An 8,462-nucleotide genomic window follows, 5' to 3' on the forward strand; every position below is an offset into this window, starting at 1 on the left:
AAAAAGATTTTAACCTGTATCTGGCTGCAGCGGATACGACCATCGCAATGGTTTTAGTTCAAGAAGACGATGGAATTGAACATCCTATATATTTAAGTAATAACTTAAATGATACAGAAAACAAATATTCTTATATTGAAAAGCTAGTGTTCGCAGCTGTTCAAGCGATACAGAGATTTTGACACTATGTCCTCTTTCGAAAAACTACCATTCTATCAGATTGCAACCCCATGACTTATATATTGTTGCGACAGTTGCTGGGGGGGAATATTCAAAATGGATAGCAATCCTACAAGAGTTTGATCTGGAATTTGTAAGATCCAAGTCAAAGAAAGCTCTAGTTTTCGCAGAATTATTATGCGATCTCGCATCGTTGTCCAACGATGAAACATCCGAAGAAACGATCGTGGACGAAAGTTTGTTTCTGATATCTTCAAGCAATCAGTGGTATGGGGATATAATCATTTATCTCCAAACACAAAAATATAGGCCTAATACCTCTCGCTCTGAACAAAAACGTATTTGATACCAAGCAAAAGACTACATGATCGTCGGTGATACACTTTACCGTCGAGGTATCGATACAATTATGAGAAAGTGCCTCACACATGAGGAGGCCGAAAAAGTGCTAAATGATTGCCATTCAGGTGCGTGTGGGGGGGCATCAATCCGGTTATGCTACGACACAAAAAATCTTACGAGCAGGATACTTTTGGCCAACAATGTTTAAAGATTGCATAAACGCAGTCAGAAGTTGCCATGCTTGTCAAATTTTCGATAGCAAAATCAGAAGACCACCCACACCTCTACAGCCAATAATTGCTGTCGGGCCATTCGCCAAATGGGGCATCGTTTTCATGACATGTAACCCCACCTCGACTGGGGGGCATGGGTATATCATAGTCACAGTTGACTATTTTACCAAATGGGCTGAGGTGATGCCTACATTAGATAATACTGGTGAAACAACTGCCCTCTTCTTTTTCAATCATGTAGTCACCAGATTCGACGTCCCACAAGCTATAGTCATAGATCATGGATCGCATTTTCGTAATCACATGATGGTCGAATTAGCTGCCAAACTAGGGTTGTCTCACGACAACTCTACTCCATATTACCTGCAAGCCAACGGACAAGTTGAAGCAATCAACAAGGTCCTGAAGCGCATGCTGCAAAGGATGATTGGAGTTCAAAAAAGAAGGTGGCACCTAATCCTATACTCAGCCTTGTGGGCTTACCAAACATCGGTAAGGAATGCAACTGGGTTTATACATTTTCAACTGGTATATGGCCTGGAAGAAGTCTTACCAATCCAGTGTGAAATCTCGTCCCTCAAACTCGCAATTGATCTCCTCCCCGGAACTTCAGAATAAGAAGCTCGTTTCTTGGAACTAATCCAATTGGATGAAACCCGTCGTGATGATGCTTTGGCTAACGAAGCCCATAAGAAATGATTCAAAGCGCAGTTCGACAAAAATGTCAAACCCCGTGTCTTCTCAGAAGGTGACTTGGTCTTGCTTTATGACCAAGAATCCGATAAATTGGGAGCAGGTAAATTTAAGTCCTTATGGATGGTGTTGGATACCTATACCAATAGGTTTCATATTTCATGATTGGCAAGAGAAAAGCCAAATATGCTCTGCTCTGGTATCCCAAAGATCCCATATTTCCTAGAAAGCAAGAGCTGGGTAAAGTGTTTCAAGTATTGAGGACCTTATTTCAAATTTTGTGGATGATTCAACAGTCTAAACTGGATCATGCCATGTTTCAATTTTGAGTTGTAGAATAGAGAAAGAGGTCTGTCCAAACAGCTTAATCTTGGCAGACAAGTAGTTCAGGTAGAGAAGCAAAGGTTCCCAAAAGTTTAATCTGCGACCTTGGAAGACATAAGGGTAGAAGTAGATAGAGAGAAAAGGAAAAAGCCAAAGAAAAGAAAAGGCAATTGAGGGTTGCAAGTCCAAGTGCCCCTCCAAGAAGAAACAAAAAATGCTAGGCAAAATAGTTGGGTAGGCAGTTGTGGTTGCAGAAAGAATATGATCACCATTACACAGGTATCAATAGGTCTCTTGCCAAGGCAATAAATCTATCAGCAAACAAAGTGGTGAATTCCATGAACTCACAGAAAAGAGGATCACTAACTTCTTTCTTTCCCTCTCTAGTCCATCACTAACACCCCCTTTCTAATTCCCCTCCTTCATTCATATTAACTCCTAATTCTACTATATAACCTCCCCTATCTTACCCCCACCCCTAATAATACTAACACTAAGGTGTATAAAACCCCAAATCTTATGTATATTCCCTCCCCTAGGCATAATAGCCGTGTATTTTTCAAAAGGGACCAAAATGGCATCTGGCCACTTTGGTGAACCTATTCCACCCTATTCCCCCTTTGCTGCAAGTTAATTTACCCTCAAATCACCTCTGCATTGATAAAACCCCCTCTCCAAACCCCTTTTGCCTATAAAAACCTTTGCAAAGGTTAATACCCGCCTCTGGCACATTCCCCAATCCTACCACATTATTGGTTAAGCGAAAACATTTGAAAAACCCATAAAAACCCACAAACTTTAATCTTTTCCGCCCGCAGTATGAAGCGCGCATCTTTCTCCTCCGCCAGCCGTCGGATCAAGCCCATCAGATCCGACGGTCCACATTAATATCGGAGCGCATCCGTTGGCGGCACTTTAACCTCCGAGAAAGTGACGTTGCGCCTTGTCACGCCTCCTCCACGCGTCAATCGATCAACCATCTCGGAGCCGAGTCTGACAGCTTCTGCGCCGTACCTAAACCGCCCCGAGAAACCGCGGCGGTTAAGGCCTTAACCGTGACCGCTGCGGTTTGACTGCCACCTACCCGTCGCTGACTCGCCGCCACGTCCTTATCTGCTCGTACCTGCCTTTGTTATTGGTCCACCTCACTGCTGACTGGGTTGCCACCTCACCGCCCCTTTGACCAGTCACCCACTGCCACGTCGCCCGATGACGTCAGCAGAAAAAAGCGCCAAATTGGTAAAATAACCCATATTTACCAATTTTCCCGTGTTTTTTACCACTTTCACTGTTATTACTGTTGGACGCTCTGCATGACCGTTTGCACTCTAATTTTCGCCAACCAGTCTATTAGCCCGGGCGACCTCCTCAAGCAGCAACTGTGCACCTTTGCTTCAACCTCTGCTCATCGAATTACAGGTGCCCCTCTCCTACAGAAAGCAAATTGGAACAGCTGCTAAATCTTCAGCAGCACAGCAGCAAACTACTGAGAAGACACCCCAGGCAGCAAGCAAAGACAAAGGAAAACAGGTGGAACAGCCACCTATATTGACAGAAGAACAAGTTGACACCTTGCTACAGCAGCAAGAAGAAATGGAACAGCAAGAACTGGGGCAGCAACAAGAAGAAGCACAGTCCAGTGAACAGCAGCCCTTGCAGCAGGAAAAGGGGACAGATCTACCTAGTTACACTGAGTAGCAGCCCCAAACAGAGGTGCCTCCCAGGACAGACACCAATGTAGACACCTCAGTCCTCCAAACACCACAGAAGGAGGACTTGACCAGGAAAAGGGAGAGAGAGACCCCCCACACCTCATCCTTCATCAGAGGAGAGAAGAGACAAAGGCTGAATGACTCCCAAGAGGAGGACATAGCAGTAAGGCAAGCCATGGGCATGGGCCCACCCAGTGGAGAACTTTCGGCCAGCTCATCTCAGCGTGGACATGACATGACTATGGGAGGAGAGGTCAGCTCCTCCGGTCAACATAGAGAAGGGCAGTCAAGTATAAAGCAGCAATTCATTGACATCAAAAGGAGGAGTGATCCCATAAAAGTGCAGCTGTATAATCACTTGTTAAACCTAGCTCCTAGCAACCAGCAGAGACTCATGTCTGCTTTCGATGTGAGCGAAGGCAAAATGATAATGAGCCACTTCATGCCCACAACTTTGCATCCTCAGTCCACCTCGGACTATCTAAGAACCAACATGGAGGTTCTTGCCAAAGACATACACCCTATGGACAAGATTGAATTACATAAACAAACTGGTGAAATGGTGTATGCCTCCCTGGCAGATGAGACATTGGAGAACTACAAACTAAAGAGCAGCCTGGATAACACAGCTTCTCAGCTGGAATTAGAAAGAGCATCATCACAAGCCAAGGACAATAGAATCAAGTCCTTGGAAGAGGTAATTATAGATATAGGGCATGATCCTAAAGATGTCAAAGGCATCCAAGAACTCCTGAAGATAAGGGATGCAGACATGGCGGCCCTAAGAAAGAAAATCAAACTCCCGGCCACCATCCATCCACAAACAGATGAAGTTGCCCAACAAAGGCAAGAAAAGGATACTACAGACCTGCTGGTATCCGTATACAAAGAGCTGGTTAGGACTCAAGACCAGCTAGGACAAACTGAAGCTGCAAAGGCAGCACTACAAGAAGCACTGAAGCAAAGAGAAGAGGGCCAACCCTCCCAGCCTCCTCCTGTGATAATAAATCTTGAGGAAGTCCCTCCAAAGACTACTCCTCCTCCTCAGCAAACAGAAGCTACAGCACCAACTACAGCGCCATCCACAGCAACAACAACTACAACATCGGAACAGGCTACTAGTTTAGACATGCAAAAGCTGCAAGCTGAGATCCAAGCCATGGAATCTCAAATGAAAGAGCTGGATGAACTTAAGAAAACCTTGGCTAAGGTAAATGAAAAGTTTGACAAGAGCAAACAGAATGAGGCAGCCAATGAGAGAGAGGTAAGATCTCTTAGGAGGAGAATTGCTGAACTAGAGAAAGAGCTTGCACTAGAAAAAGTGACAGCTCAAATGAAAGCAGTGTTATGGAGCAACATTGGGCGGTCCATTGCCAACCAGTGGCAATATATTGAGACCATGGATGAGAAAATGGTGCTCATCACTAAAGCAAATAGAGAAATACAGAGAGCCAGGGCAAGCCTTGGACACATGCTAGAAGCTGCTACTAGGATGATCAATATTCTGAACTATAAGACTAGCTCTCAATTAGCTGTCATGGGAATCACCAACAGGACAGAAACAATTGCTGTAGCCAAAAGAGTCATAACATTGAGGAACTTGGTTGGAACACTGGAGAGGAGGACACAGGATATGCAGACTGAAATCAACAGATTCCTGGAAAAATTCGTGGCACTACAGAACAGAGGCCTCCCCAGCATTTTAAGCAGTGTAGGAAGACTGCTCACCCTAGACAATTACAATAAGAGAATTGATGCCCATGCAGGAGCAGAGATTACAAAACCGCCCAGCACTTCAGCAGACGCAGGGCCAGCCACCGGGCAGACTATGTATGACAGGGTGGAGAACCTATTTTTCCTCATGAATGAAGTTGAGCATCTGTTTGATACACCACCTAACTTCTTCAAATTCACAGAAGCAGATGAAACTCTAGGGGCAATCTTAGCACACCAACTGCCCACACAGGATGTCTGCAGAAATTTGACACAGACAATTTTATCAGGCCAGAATCAGTAGCGCTAATTCTCCAGGCAAATGAGCATACATGCGCAGGCACAATTTTGAAGAAAGATATCTACAAGGAAGAGGCTGAGGCTGAGCCAACTCAGCAGGACCATTGACTCACCACAAGCAGCAGTCACAATCACAGGTGACAAGTCCAGGATACAGCGTACAAGCCTTAAAGACAGGTCTTCCAGCATTTATTCAGAATATCTCGACCGACTTAGCTGTTTCCAAAGGCTAAAATATCTTCTGACAGAGCATTAAAATGCCTGTACTCTGTAATCAATGCTGTATTAAATTTTGGTCATAATATCTTAAGTGGTTGGTAAGAATGTAAAATCTGAGATAACTCAGAACTCAGATATTTTGTAAATCACCGCAAGTATATATTCACCCTTCACAGCAGTTGAAAGGGGTTGTTGTAATTTTCCTTTGAAGAGCTCTCGCTCGTTGTAAAATTCCCAGAGAGAAATAATAGAAAAGGAGAATGGAATTTCCAAAGCATGGTGTATTTGGTGCGTTGTGATGAAGGGTGAATGTTGCAGGATTCCAGTTGTTTCATAAAACAATAAGTCTTCTCATATCTCTGTATTACATGTTTTCAAGTCTTTGTTCTCTTTTATCGTTTCAGATATTTTACACTTAATAGCAAAGTAGAAGAATAGTTCAGGGCTTAATCCATGATTACCCTGAACTCAAACTGAGCTATTATCTATGTTTTCCTCAGATATAGTAACAGAAGTGTAATTCTTAGTTGCTGCACTTTGAATCTATATCTTTCACTGTGATAGACATTCCCAGGGATTCAAAGTTTGCCCCTGTGACATCTGTCTTTTCTCGTAACCAGTTTGGTGGAAACAGTTAACAACGAGTGAAAATTCTTGAATGCTTTCATTTGTTTGCCTTACCTGTTTCCTGTTTTTAATCAAAATTTGTTCTATGAAACATCCAAATGGCCCTGTAAGTTTCACCAGTTCATCTCAAAGTTTCTAGACACCTACAGCTACAGACTCCATTGCCCAATGATATTTGACTCTCTGAAAATCACATCACAAGAGATCTGAAGGATATTCTTCAACCAAAACATAAACAAAACCAGTGCATAATAGCTAGCCTAAAACCCTATCATAAACAGTTACAAATCATAAAGAGAGAGCCCTCTCTGATCACAGTTTGGCTAGAAACAGTGATCCAAAGATTGGTTAGTGGTTACCCCGACCGTATTCCCTTGGGAGTCATAGGGAACAACCTGGGTGTTAACATAATTGGCGACTCCGCTGGGGAGTTAAGATTTTTTCAATTACTATCTATTTTCAAAAGCTACCATCAAGCCTGAAACTAGCCAAGAGGCCTTAGGACTGTTTCTGTAAACACAGGGACAGCTTTAGGGAAGAGCTAACTAGGGAATCTTCATCCTAGCTTTGAAAAATATATAGTCATTCCAGAATTCTTACCTAGTCCTTGTACATACAAAACCTCCTGTATAAAGTTCTAAAAGGCTACTTAGAAGCTGGCTCCCAAAAGAAACCCAAGGCACACTAGGGCAAACCCTGACCCTGATCAACCCATCATTGTTGATAATCCAAATATCATTCCAAAAAACATAAGGAGACAGCAAAAGCAGGAAAAGCGTGCTGATTCAGATATAAGTTTAGACCAACCTATCCTCATTCCAACTCCTTGTAAAGTCCTTTTCCGTTCCACACCTAATTCCCCTAGTTCATCATCAACACCTCAAAGCCCTCTTCTCCCATCTTCACCATCTGCACTTACTCTTTCAATCAGTTTCCCGCTTCTTACCCCTGTTATACCTGTGATCCCAGCTGTCCCGTTTGTTCCTATTAACCCTATAAATCCCATAAACATGGCTAACAGATATGCACCTCTGCAGATACCAGCCAATGCTCCAGCTCTACCCCAAGACTACCAAACTAGACTCTCGTTTTTTGACTCCCATGGCCCTTTGACAGCCATCCAGCATGCTAAAAAGATGCAAGACCACTTTGAGACCTATGAAATAGATGATGACAGTGTCAGGATGAGAATTTTTGTCCAAAGCTTAACCGGGGATGTCAGAACTTGGTTTAGATCCTTAAATGCAAATTCCATTGCAACCCCTGAAGTTCTATACCAGGAATTTACCAACAGATGGGAGAAAAAGAGAGATCCGCACCATATACTTGGTGAATATAACACTATTAAAAGAGGTCCCCAAGAAACGGTTTTGGAGTATTGTGCTAGGTTTAACAACATATACAATGCTATCCTCCAGAACTTAAGGCCCCCTCCTGATTTGGCCCTTTATAACTTCCCTGATGGTTTTGATTCTGATATGGCCTATCAGTTGAGAGAAAGAGACCCTCCAACCCTTGCAGAAGCTCAAAGGGTTGCAGTCACTGTAGAGGCCAACCTAATTGCCAAAAGAAACAGGGCAAAGCTGGAAAAGAAGACTGGTTTCAAAGAAGAACCCTCGGGTTTTGATCAAAAGTTAGATGCAATTCTAAATAGCATGAAGAGATTGGGAGAGAGAGTGGAATCAGTAGAAAGAAAGTCATCATGGGAGGCACCACAAAACAACCCTCCTAGAAACCCAAATTTTAGGAGAGTCCAGAACCCCAATATAGGAAAGACAGGTGTTGACCAAGATATCAGACCCCCTTTTCAAGAAAATTATGCAGAAACTTCCTCAGCTAATCAGCTCAATGAAGATCCTGAGATCAACTTAATAGGTCTGGATGGTAAAAGCCAGGTTTTCTTAACACAAGAAGACCATGAGGAGGATGAAAGCAAAACATTCCAAACACAATCAGGAGAATCTTTTGACTTTAAACAAGGGTATGATACTGCTGTCTATGAAGTCCATAAACAATACAAACTAAGAAGTCGGACTGTAAATGCAAATCAGCCTGAGAAGGTAAAGGAGAAACAACAATCTAAAGAAACCTTAGTCACTGAACCTAATGACAAAACAAA

The sequence above is a fragment of the Pinus tabuliformis genome, chromosome 3_1 (genome assembly GCF_031772625.1).
Source record: "Pinus tabuliformis cultivar Carrire ecotype Pingquan chromosome 3_1, CPIR1, whole genome shotgun sequence".
Lineage (NCBI taxonomy): Eukaryota > Viridiplantae > Streptophyta > Pinopsida > Pinales > Pinaceae > Pinus > Pinus tabuliformis.